Source organism: Ictidomys tridecemlineatus, chromosome X (genome assembly GCF_052094955.1).
Source record: "Ictidomys tridecemlineatus isolate mIctTri1 chromosome X, mIctTri1.hap1, whole genome shotgun sequence".
Classification (NCBI taxonomy): domain Eukaryota; kingdom Metazoa; phylum Chordata; class Mammalia; order Rodentia; family Sciuridae; genus Ictidomys; species Ictidomys tridecemlineatus.
In genome coordinates this window covers 120,594,500-120,607,748 of record NC_135493.1, presented here as the reverse complement: position 1 = coordinate 120,607,748, position 13,249 = coordinate 120,594,500, and the positions used below count along the sequence as shown (strand labels likewise).

Sequence of the window (13,249 nt, the reverse complement as noted above, 5' to 3'; positions counted from 1 at the left end):
AAATGAGTCAAGAGTCCTATGTTGAAATTGTTTTTCTGAGAAGAATATTTATTATAGTATGTATACAAAAGTTGTTGTGGGCATGGTGGCACACGCCAGTAATCCCAGGGGCTCGGGAGGATCATGAGGTCAAAGCCAGCCTCAGCAATGGTGAGGTGCTAAGCAACTCAGTGAGACCCTGTCTCTAATTAAAATGCAAAATAGGGCTGGGATGTGGCTCAGTGGTTGAGTGTCCCTCAGTTTAATCCCCAGTACACCTCCCCCCCAAAAAAAGAAAGAAAAACACAATTCAGTGAGAGCCCAGGTGCCATGCATTGCTACTGTGTGGTGATTCTTAGCAAGTATCAAAAAGGCCTCATTCAAAATGGCCTCCTAGCCCTCCAGTCCCCAGTAGCTCTGCCTCTCTGGCCTTTAAACATCCCTAGACTCTTCTAAATGTTGTTGACTTACTTTTTTAAATCCACAAAACTTCATTAAGCTGGTAAAGCATTTGAAGTATTAGTAAAAGTTACAACAGAATCCAAATACCATCATACTGGCAAATATTACTGAAAAAAGAGATGAGCTGAGAAATATTAAACTCAATGGAAGAAAAAGAGAAAGATTAGACTCTCCTAACCTCCTTCCTTGTGATTTTATTTTGTTTTGATTCTCAAAACATTGTTACCTTCAATTTGCTCTATCTGTTAACCATTAAATGGATGTTGGATAAGGTTTAATAGGAAATTTAAGCCTTTATTAAATCCCTTTGTTACTATGAAATCCATGTAAGCTTTACAGTACTCTGAGGTTATAGTTTTGTATCTTAAAAATTGACATGGCTATGAAAACAGTAACTAGGTGACAAAACTAAACATTTCCCAGTATGCATCCTGTAGTCTGGCAGTAGAGAAATCTACAGCACCCTTGTAGGAACTTTGGGTCAGATATTGCCTCAAAAGGATCAGAGTACAGTACATAATGATAAAAAGCTTAATATCCATTAGATTCAACAGGGAAGCCATAATGTAACAGACAAATGTAGGCATTCTTCCTTTATAGTAAGTCTAATACTTGCAACTTTCATTTTCAAAGAACAGTACAATATAAGACCAGTGATCCTGTAACCTGCTGAATGTGTTGGCTACAGTACTTTATATACTAAATAAAATATCTGAAAAGTGGGATATTGCCACATTGCTCAATAAACATTGTCAATATTACATAAAATGAGCTCTGGAAAGCCAAAAGGGATGACCTTTCCACTTTAAAAAAATATTTCTTTCTTTCTTTCTTTCTTTCTTTCTTTCTTTCTTTCTTTCTTTCTTTCTTTCTTTCTTTCTTTCTTTCTTTCTTTCTTTTACTTTTTTTTACGTCTTTTACTTGACGTCTTTTTATTTTTTTTCTGGTATTGAGGATTGAACCCAGGGACTCAAATATGCTAGGCAAGTACTGTACCACTGAGTTCTGTACTCCCTTGTTTGACATCACTAATGCCCAGTTCCTTATTTTGTTTCAAAAGTCTCATACTACACATATTTTTTAAAAGATTAGATAAGATCATGCATCTATCAATGTTTATATCAGCTCAGTTCACAATAGCTAATCTATGGAACCAACCTAGGTGCCTTTTGACAGATGAATGGATAAAGAAAATGTGATTCATATGCACAATGAAATATTACTGAGCCATAAAGAAGAATAAAATTATGGCATTTGCAGGTAAATGGATGGAGTTGGAGACTATCATGCTAAGTGAAATAAACTAATCTCCCCCCCCCAAACAAAGACCAAATGGTTTCTCTGGATGCTAACACACAATAAACAGGGCAGGAGTGGGGTTGGGAACAGAAGTTCACTGGATTAGACAAAGGAGAATGAAGGAAAGATAGGGGGGATGGGAATAAAGAAGACAGTGGAATGAATCAAACATAACTTTCCTATGTTCATATATGAATATATGACTAGTGAAACTCCACATTATGTGCAACCACAAAACTAGGAAGTTATACTCCATGTATGTAAAATATGTCAAAATATATTTCACTGTCATGTATAACTAAAAAAAAAGTAAATTTAAAAAGAATTTAAACATAAGATAAAATGAAAAACAGATTATGTGCATCCTTAATTGTGTGCCTGGCACATGACAAAACCCAGGAAACATTGTTTCCTCTTAGTAATAATAAACGTTATATTGTTAAAGGCATCTCAGGCACTATGCTGAGCATCCCCTATGCTTTATCTCATTTAATCTTTACAAGAGCTCCATTGAGTTGGCATTTTTATTATTCCCAACTTACAGATGAAGAGACTAATATCTAGGAAAGCAGAATCACTTACTCAAGAATGTATGCCTACTGTGCTACAGAACTCAGGTTCCAACTCCAAATTTCATGTTACCCATTGCCTAAGTATGGCCCCACTGACCTATTTGCTAATTAGGAGAGACTTAGTTCATTTGTTTGGTAAGCAAACACTGTTAAATACTGACTATATTTTAGGCACTTTACTAATTGCTGACAATGCAATGATGAGTAAAACAGGTGGCTCTCATCTTCATGAGCTCACAACCTAATTCAGGGTTGCTCAAATTCAATGCTATTGGCATTTGGGTCTGGACACTTTTTTTGTAGTGGGGGGCTGTTCTTTGCATTGTACAATATTTAGCAGCAACTCTGGCTTCTACTCACTGGGTGTCAGTAGCACTCCCTGACTACTACTGAAATTCTGACCATCATAACTGTTTCCAGACATTGGCAAATGGCTCCTGTGAAGTCAATGGCCAAATGAGAAACTCTGCTCTTAGGAATTAATATTAAGTCTCATGTCTAAAAATTAGTGAATCCCTACTCAGCCTGGAGCTCTTTTAAGAAACACAGTTTCTTTCTGAAAATAATTTAAAAATTAATAATAGTCAAATGTCATAATGTAGAGTCTGATTTGTAACTACCACATCAATCATAAAAATGTCTCTCAAGATTTTATGGTACAACTATTTCTAGTTTTGAAAAGGAAATTAATTAATTTTTCTCTATACATGTATATTTGATAGTCAATTTATCTGAAATAGGGTATACCAAAAATTACTGTTTTCAAACAATAAAGAATTATGAAGCTGGGCACCCTGGTGCAAGCCTGTGATCTCAATAGCTCAGGAAACTGAGGCAGGAGGATCAAAAGCCAGCCTCAGCAAAAGCAAGGTGCTAAGCAACAGTGAGACCCTGTCTCTAAATAAAGTGTAAAACAGGGCTGGGGATGTGGCTTAGTGCTCAAATGCCCCTGAGTTCAATCCCCTGTACCCCCCTCCCCCCAAAAAAATTATGAAGACATAGTGGCTCATGATAGAGAAGGATCTGAGTGTGGTGCTATAAGTGGGTAGGGAGGAAAGCATTGAATTTGGGGAGGCCTGCGTTAAGGGTTGCTGAATTCAACATTCCTAGTCTTATCATAATATTTTCAGGTTGTTGGTGGTATTAATAGTTAACTGTTGTAATCCAAAATTCGCACAATGAAAATTTATTTATTTCTTGCTCACACAACTGTTCCACATGGATGACCCTGTTTTTTCAGGTCTTCTGGGAGGTTCCTCTCTACATAGAGACTCAGGGAGCCAGGATCCAGCAGTCTTATTCTTCTGCTGTCCTTCCGGTACTGGGAGTTATTGCCTTTACCACAGAAAATGGAACAGAGAATGTGGGGATTGTAATAAAGTTTTGAGAGACCATAACCAGAATTCTGATTGATTAAAAACTCATGGTCGGGGCTGAGGTTGTGGCTCAGTGGTAGAGTGCTAACCTACCACTGCATGAGGCACTGGGTTCGATCCTCAGCACCGCATAAAAATAAAATAAAGATACCGTGTCTACCTAAAAAACTAAAAAATAAATATTAAAAAAACCCCAAAACTCATGGTCACCTGATTACCAATAAATATGGAGCTCAGCTGCATATCTGGAAGGCAATGAGAAGTGTTTGGTAAACATCTAGCCATACTTTGCCAATATGGTCAAAATAATTTTCATTGCCTAAGAGCTATGCTTTAGTCTCATCTTGTGATTTATAAAATCAGGATACACTTCAGAAAGATTCTTTGAGGACTAATGAAGGATATGTAAACAACATTCTTCCCAAAGACTTTGTGTTATGTGTGTATCTGATATCTAGAGAATAATACACTATGGTAATTTATAGCCCCATTATAAATAGACACATTCTTAATCTGTGGCAGACATCATGATATGGCCAATCCATTGTCATTTGTTAAAAAAAGGAGAATGTGCTTTGTAGTCCAGAGTTCATGTCCCCCAGCGATCATGTAATATTTTCTTTTGCTCTCAATGTGTGAATTATTAAAAAATAAGCAAACTACAATGTCATCATTTTTGATTATATCAAAATGAAGGCAGAGACAGGACTGCTTCCAATCTGTGAAGTTATTTAGCATTTAATATTCCCTTTGGGAAATCAATATGGTTTGAGGGAGATTATTTATATACCACTAGTCAAGTGCGGTTTAAATAAATGTGCCGTGTTGCTAGAGCTATGTGAATGAATCTTTCAACGTCAAGACCTTACTATTGAATAAAGAGATATAATCATAAATCAGCTAATGGGAAAATGGTCAGTGGAAATTATCTGGTCATTTTCCTGATATGGATGAATAAATTGGGTTCTGTTTTTCTGGTATTTATTCAAATCATAGAAATGAATGTCTGGACATTATATAGCAACAATTTAACATTTATTAGTTACTTAAAATGTATATTTCATGAAAGTGATTTTATTTTGGGGGAGTAAAATGTGGACTGTTGGTTCATACATTTATAAATAATTCATGTGCTTTTTTATAATCAGTTAAGTAAAAAAGAATTAACTGAGCTTGAGGTGGTGGTGCATGCCTGTAATTCCAGCAACTCCGGAGGCTGAAGCAGAAGGATCACAAGTTCAAGGCCAGCCTCAGCAATTTAGCAAGGTCCTAAGTGACTCACCAAGACCCTGTCTCAGAATTAAAACAATAAAGTGCCCTGGGTTCAATTTCCAGTACCACCCCCTTCCCCCCAAAAAAAGAATCAACTGAATGGCAACAAAATAACTCTTGCTCTTAAGCAGTCAGGATTCATTCTGCATAATTCAGATTATGAATCAATTCCTTTCAAGCTTTATGGAAGTTAAGAGCAGAGGATGGTGAGCAGGCCACAAAGAAAAAGGCAAATGAGAGAAGTTTAGGCTCTTCAAGCTAAGAGCTAAGCCACTCATTGGTTAGTTTCTCCTTATGCCACTTAACTAGAATCCTGTCTCCTATTATAAAAAAATAAATAAATTCCTGGGTAAAACAAGATAAAAGTACAAATAAAGGTTTTTTTTGAGGGGTCAAGGAATGGGGGGTGTATGAAACCCTGGGCTTTGCATATACTAGGCAACTGCTCTACCACTGAGCCATACCCCCTGCCAAATTTTGAGCCTTCCAAAGCAATTCTGAGGCCACTTTGGAACTGGTAACCTGCAAGTCTCACTTTGAACAGACCAACACTGGCTCTTCCTTTCTCCATTTGTTAGGTCTTGGATATGCCCCTCTTATGGTTTAGTTTAATGGTGTTCCCCCAAATCTCATGTGTGAAACAATGCAAGAAAGTTCAAAGGTGAAGTGATTGGGTTATGTGAGCCTTAACCTAATCAGTGGGTTACTCCACTGATATGAATAAACTGGGTGGTAACTGTAGGCAGGTAGGACATGGCCAGAAGAAATAAGTCACTGGGGATGTGTCTTTGGGGTTTATATTTTTGTCTCTGGTGAGTGGAGCTTACTCTCTACTCCCTTGATGCCATGTCCTAAGCTGCTTTCCTCTACCATGTCTTTCTGCCATGATGTTCTGCCTCACATTGGGCCCAGACAACACATAGGAGTTGGCTGTCTATGGTTTGAGACCTCTGAAACCATGAGGAAAAACAAACTTTTCTCCTCTACATTGTTCTTGTCAAGTCTTTTAGTCACAGTGATGCAAAACTCACTAAAACAGCCTTACTTTAATCAAATAGAACATGGAACCAGAGTGATACATTCATTGATCATTACTAAACTTACAAAGATAATCTACTCATTACCCTAATATTCAATATAAAAATGTATTTAGTGCATATTCCCCGAAGACAGTGAAAAATACTTTGGCTTATGAAAATTGTTTTCATGTCTTTAAGGTGAATTGTATGGAATTGCCAAAATTTGAACATTTTTTTTTCATCAGCAAAAATGGCTGCTTTTAACATATTTTAAAATAAATTTTTAGTTGTAGATGGACACGATTTATTTATTTATTTATCTGCGGTGCTAATGATCTAACTCAGTGCCTCATACATGCTAGGCAGGTGTTCTACCAATAAGCTATTTCTCCAGCCCCAGTTTTTAACATTTAATATTAACATTTGGCTTTCCAGGAATTATCTTTTTATAAAGTAAGACATATTCTCCCGAGATACCCTACAATAAATCTGATGGGGGAGGGTGGGAATACAGCTCAGTTGGTAGAGTGCTTGCCTCACATGCATAAGGCCCTGGGTTCAATCCCCAGTACCACCAAAAAAAAAAAAAAAAAAATCTGATGTGGAAACACTTTAATGGATGAAGGTAATTTAAGGGGTATTATTCCCGGGTAATTCCAAATCTCCAACATTCTGACTACCAATACTGTGTGTGTGTGTGTGTGTGTGTGTGTGTGTGTGTGTGTGTGTGGTACTGGGGATTGAACCTTGTGCATGAGAGGCAAGCACTCTAGCAACTGATATATATATATATATATATATATCCCCAGCCTTCTCAGCAACACTCTTTGAGGGCTCAAGAAGTTTTCATATGAAAATGAACATTATCCAACAACTAAGAGATTGATTGTATCAACCTGTAACAACAGCAATAATAAAAAAAGGCAGATCAGTCACTGTTTTTGCTAAAGAAAAAAGGCGTCTTTAGCTGATGGGTATCTTTCCCTTTCCATAGTTAGAAGTATCATGTGTGCAATGACCTGTGTGGTTGATATTGTAGAGTTCTAGGGCTTTTATCTGGGAGACAGAACCACAGGCTTCAGGCAGTTTAGGTGAGTTTTGCCCTTTCTGGCTCATTTGTCTAAGAAAAAAAAAATTTGGTGACTTGACAAGTTTCTAGAAGTAGATGAAAATTATTTGAGTGAAGGCAGCCAGAGGCAGTTAGCAAATTCTGACCACCATCATAGTTGTCACCCACTGAAATTTAAACTCAAGTCCACATTTATACAAGTGGGTTCACTTATACAGTACAGAATTCACATGCTATTTATTAACTATCACTGGGTCCTTTTTTCTGAACCCTGTACATTTTTGGATGGCATGACATTTTGGAAGCTGTAATTCTCTTGTGACAGGTTATAAGAGCCAGTTAAAACTTTCTTATTTTGTTCTAACTTAGTATACCTAGCTTTAATTGTGATGATGATTTTGATTCAGAAGACAAACTTCAGGAAAGGAAGTGAAAAAGTCAGAAAGTCTGGAGAAGGCTGGAGGAGGGAGTGTGTGTAGGATGTGGGGAGAGAGGAAGACAGCAGATTCTTCTTCTTCCTTTTTAAGGGATTACTCACTCCTAAATGAGACAGCTCAATTATACTGCCTCGAATTTATGGGTCTAACCATTGGGGAAGATTATGTGTCTGGAGTCCTTGGGGAAAGAAGCTACCTGGCGGTCCAACATTCGTGGTCAATTGTTATTACAGGTGTGGGAATGTGTTGCTGGCAGTGAAAGAATTTCTAAGGCAGGAAATTCAGATTGAGGTTGGTTCATTGATGGGTAGGTCAGGAAGCAGCCTAAGCCCTATGCCAGTAATGGGTTTAGGTAGCTACTGCAGCCAGTATTTTCTGCTTTGTAGTTTGGAAGAATGCAAGGATGCATTGTCTTTCTCTTTATAGAAATGTATGGCCTATTTTATGTCTCCAGTGGCTTTATTTTCCCCAGAAGTTACATTAAAATAAGAAGCAGCCAATGCTTTTTCTTCTTTCTAGAGTGATGATTATACTGTATTATATTAATAAACTATATAAATTACATAATCATGTGATCAAGTTACATGATGTATGTAGTTAGTAAGTACATTTAGTTATTGGGCAACAATTATATCCTTGCAAGAAAAATCTGTGTATAATGAAATGACACTTAACAAATGCATGTGTCCTTTAGAATAACCATTGAGAAAAGGCTATTACCATATTAACCAGTTCATGATCAGATTAAGTAATGATGTGGACACATTGGATGATGATGATGATTGGTTCTGGGGATTGAACCCGGGGCACTCTACCACTGAACCACATCCTAAGTCCTTTTTCCTTTTTGAGACAAGGTCTTGATAAGTTGCTGAAGCTGACATTGAAATTATGATCCTTCTGCCTCAGCCTCCTCGGTAGCCAGGATCACAGGCATGTGCCACCATTCCCAGCCAGTGGGTTATTTTTTAAATATATTTTCTCCTTTTAAAATTAAAATCATTAGGACTGGGGTTGTGGCTCAGTGGTAGAGCATTCACCTAGTAGGTGCCAGGCCCTGGGTTTGATCCTCAAAACCACATAAAAATAAATAAATAAATTAAATAAAGGTATTATATCCAACTACAACTAAAAATAAATATGAAAAAATTAAAATCATTCATGCTTGTGATTGAACTATTTAAACAAACCAGGGAAATCCAATGAAATAACTCAAAACCACCTTTGAGATAGCCTACCCATCAAAAACCACTGGTGTAAAATTACAGAGTTTTCCCCATGTAAATATAACACACATATTTTATGTGAGGTAGTTCTCTTTATATCTACAACTCTATTACCTTCCATTTTTATCATTTTTAACTACTGCATAATATTTAATAGTGTAGATGTATCAGACAGTATTTTAGCCAATTTTCATTGGTTCTTCAGGTGATTTATACTCTTGGCTCTAATGTAGATAGATAGCTGTTATCAATATCAATACTCTTTTATTTATTTCTTTTTTAAAATTTATTTTGGGGGTACTGGGGATTGAACTCAGGGGCACTGCACCACTGAGCCACATCCCCAGCCCTATTTTGTATTTTATTTAGAGATGGGTCTCACTGAATTGCTCAGCACCTAGCTGATTGCTGAGACTGGCTTTGAACTAGCAATCCTCCTGCTTCAGCCTCCCAAACCACTGGGATTATAGGTGTATTCCTGGTTTTCAATACTCTTTTATTAACAGAGTTGTCCAACTATTTCCTTAGGATAAATTCCTAGAAATAGGATTAATTATAGGTTATAAATTTTATTGCAGATGGTAAAATTATTTTCCTTGAAACTTATATCTAGCTGAGTGTGGTGGAGCACACTCAGGGGTCTGAGGCAGGATGATTACAAGTTCAAAGCCAGCCTTAACAATTTAGCAAGACCCTAAGCAATTTAGCAAGATTCTGCCTCAAAACAAACAAGAAAAATTAAAAGGGCTAGGGATGTGGCTCAATGGCTAATTGCCCCTGAGTTCAATTCTCAGCACCAATAAATAAATAAACAAAGAAATTTTTAAAAAGATCCAGGAACATAGCAATGGTAGAGCACCCCTGGTTCAGTCCCCAGTACAAATAAATAAATAACCAAAAAACCTTGAATCTGTTGGCGATCCCATCAAACATATGGGAGTTTTTAGTCTATTCTATTTAAACCATTCTTTACTTTGCAAAAGAAAAGGATTGATTTCTTTCTTTTTTTTTTAAGAGAGAATGAGAGATGAGGGAGAGAGAGAGAGAGAATTTTTAATATTTATTTTTTAGTTCTCGGCAGACACAACATCTTTGTTGGTATGTGGTGCTGAGGATCGAACCCAGGCTGCATGCATGCCAGGCGAGCACGCTACCACTTGAGCCACATCCCCAGCCCCAGGATTGATTTCTTAATTTCCTTGTTTCCTTCTTCCTTGTGTCCCTCACTCCCTCCTTTCCCTGACACATTCAGGCACTGGAACCACAATCTCTGATCACATTAGCCAGCATGTATGGGAGAGTAATTATTTCACATGTTCTCTTCTTTTGCCCTCTTACATAATCCATGTAAATATCATGGAAAATTCCGACATGCTAACTTCCAGTATCTCCTTCCCAGATGCTTTTCACATCTGGAAATAACACAAATTCTTGCCTCAGAATATGCTCCTTGATTTTGCTCTGTGGATGTCACCCTTACTGTGGAAGACAGAGGGAGCTGAACCCTGAATTTATTAGGTAGCTCCTCCTCTTCTCTCTTCCCAAATGATGGTACTGTGTTGCCACCTCCACCCACATAGCCCCTGGTCCAAAGCAGTGGAGAGACAAGAATTCAGTGGAAACTTTCAGCACCCTTCCTCCCTTATAAGATTCCATATTGGCTGGAGATGCACATAGCTCAGTGGTAGAGTGCTTTAAATAAAAAGACTCTGTATTGTATTAATGAGCTATTTTCATGATGTTGTAAGAAGCCAGGACAAGCATTGGTCTTCTTGACAGGAGAAGCAATAGTCAATGAGAGTTTTTTGTATTAAGTAAGTAGCTCCCACATGCCTTTTCAGTTAGTGAGAGAAACTTCAGAGTTCATCGTAGGTACAGAATACTCTGACAAATTTCTAACAGTTAATGAATAGTTTTCAAATTCCTGTAATATCTGAACTTGTACAGTGACCACTAAAGCCAAATAAACCACTCTAATAATTATTAGTTAATAAAACACATTGAGTTATACTTGGCATGAAAGATAATTAATCACATTGACTCCATGTATAATCATATTTACTCCATGTACTCCATATACAATAGGTATATTAGGAATTTAGGGATTCTGGTCATACCTCTTTCAGGTAGCCCAAGGTAAAATTATGCCATAATTGAACTGTGTTTTATTTCTCTTTTCATGAATTTCCTCTCTTACAGAAGAAGCAAATGCTGGGCATGGTGGTACACATCTGTCATCCCAGCGGCTTGGGAGGCTGAGATAGGAGGATCACAAGTTCAAAGCTAGACTCAGCAGTACTGAGGCACTGAGCAACTCAGTGAGACCCTTTCTCCAATAAACTACAAAATAGAGCTGGGGATGTGGCTCAGTAGCCAAGTGACCTTGAATTCAATCCCTGGTACCAAAAAAAGAAGAAGCAAATGTCAACATCATCCAATTGATGAGCCCAAGGACCAAGGGCATAGGCAGGGTATGAATATTTGCACTGGCTGAATGCTAAACATGAAGCTTGGGTAAGTTAGGGTGGCATGTGCTTATATATAAATGTACCTTGTAATTCTTTTCTACATTTTAGTGAACTTGTGAGTGATTTAGTATATTAGTTCTCAATAGAGAATGATTTTGTCCTGCAGGTGATATTTGGCAATGTCTGGAACATTTGTGAATATTACAACTTGGGTGTATAGGGGGATACTACTGGCATCTAGCAGGTAGATGCTAGTGATGCTGGCACACAATTCACTGGACAGTTTTCCTTGCTAAAGAACTGCCAGACCTAAATGTTAATAATGCCAAGAGTGGGGCTGGGACTGTTGCTCAGTGGTAGAATGCTCGCCTAGCACGTGCCAAGCGCTGGATTCAATCCTCAGCACCATATAAAAATAAATAAAGGTATTGTGTCCATTTACAACTAAAAAAAAAATGCCAAGATTCAATGTACTTCACGTCCAGTGTGTTGGATTCAAAGTGTGAATAATTATTTCGAGCATTATCATGTGTGATAACATGAGGATTTGTGTGTGTGTGTGTGTGTGTGTGTGTGTGTGTGTGTGTGTGTGTTGGGGATTGAACCCAGGAATGCTTAACCAATGAGCTGCATCCCCAGTCCTTTTAAAAATATTTTTTGAGACAAATTTTGAGTAAATTTTTAAGTTGCTTAGGGCCTCACTAAGTTACTGAGGCTGGCCTGGAACCTGTGATCCTCCTGCCTCAGCCTCCCACGTCACTGGGATTATAGGCACGTGCCTTTCTGCCTAGTTGGCTGAGTTCTTTTTTTTTTTTTTATTAGTTCGTTATAGTTATACATAATATTGGGGTTTATTTTGATATAATTATATGAGCATGGAATATAATTTGCTCCATTTCAGTCCCCCTTACTTCCCTGTTTTCAGTAGCTCTTTCACTGCTGTGACTAAAAGATCTGACCAGCCAGACGCAGTGGTGCACACCTGTAATCCCAGTGGCTCAGGAGGCTGAGGCAGGAGGATCATGAGTTCAAAGCCAGCCTCAGCAAAAAGCAAGGTGCTATGCAACTCAGTGAGACTCTGTCTTTAAATAAAATAGAAAATTGGGCTGGGGATGAGGCTCAGTGGTCGAGTGCACCTAAATTCAATCCCTGGTACCAAAAAACAAAACAATCTGACCAGAATAAGTTTAGAGGAAAACTTTATATGGGGTCTCATGGTTTCAAAGGTCTCAATCCATAGACAGCAAACTCCATTCCTTGGGGCTCAAGGTGAGGCAGAACATCATGATGTAAGAGTTTGGTGGAGGGAAGCAGCTCACATAATGATCAGAAGGCAGGGAGAGGGAGAGGGAGAGGGAGAGGGAGAGGGAGAGGGAGAGGGAGAGGGAGAGGGAGAGGGAGAGGGAGAGGGAGAGGGAGAGGGAGAGGGAGAGGGAGAGGGAGAGGGAGAGGGAGAGGGAGAGGGAGAGGGAGAGGGAGAGGGAGAGGGAGAGGGAGAGGGAGAGGGAGAGGGAGAGGGAGAGGGAGAGGGAGAGGGAGAGGGAGAGGGAGAGGGAGAGGGAGAGGGAGAGGGAGAGGGAGAGACTCCACTTGCCAGATACAAATAGGTATCTGAAAGCCACGCCCCCAATTCCCCACCTCCTCCTGCCATACCCCATCTGCCTTTAGTTACCACTCAATCCAATCAGGTGACTGATTTACTGATTAGGTTAAGGCTTTCACAACCATTCACTTCTCTGAACCTTCTTGCATTGTCTTACAAGTGAGCTTTTGGGGGATACCACATCCAAACCATAACATTCCCCTTTTCCTCTCTTCTCCCGTCTTTCTGTTCCTTTCTTTAACTGATCTTTCTTCTATTTGTTTATAGATTTTTTTTTTAAAACGTGTGCATTGTGGATATACATAAAAGTGAGATTCACTGTGGCATATTCATATTTGCACCCAGGGAATTCTGCTCAGATTCATTCTACTGTTTTTCCCTTTCTTAGTCTCTTCTCCCTCCCCCTAAATTCCCATTCTGATCCACTGATCTTTCTTCTGTTTTAATGAAATTTCCACCCCCCTTTC

The 13,249-nt window shown here is 38.5% G+C and overlaps 1 protein-coding gene and 1 non-coding gene across 3 annotated transcripts in view; one reads left to right on the top strand and one right to left on the bottom strand.

Annotated features, from left to right (window-relative positions):
* The window catches only part of Mid1 (midline 1), a 586,678-nt gene that overhangs the window by 236,083 nt on the left and 337,346 nt on the right, over positions 1-13,249 (bottom strand). The gene's annotated exons all lie outside the window — the stretch shown is intronic.
* Trnav-cac (transfer RNA valine (anticodon CAC)) lies at positions 6,481-6,556 on the top strand. Its single transcript has one exon. It is a non-coding gene; the product is annotated as a tRNA-Val (tRNA).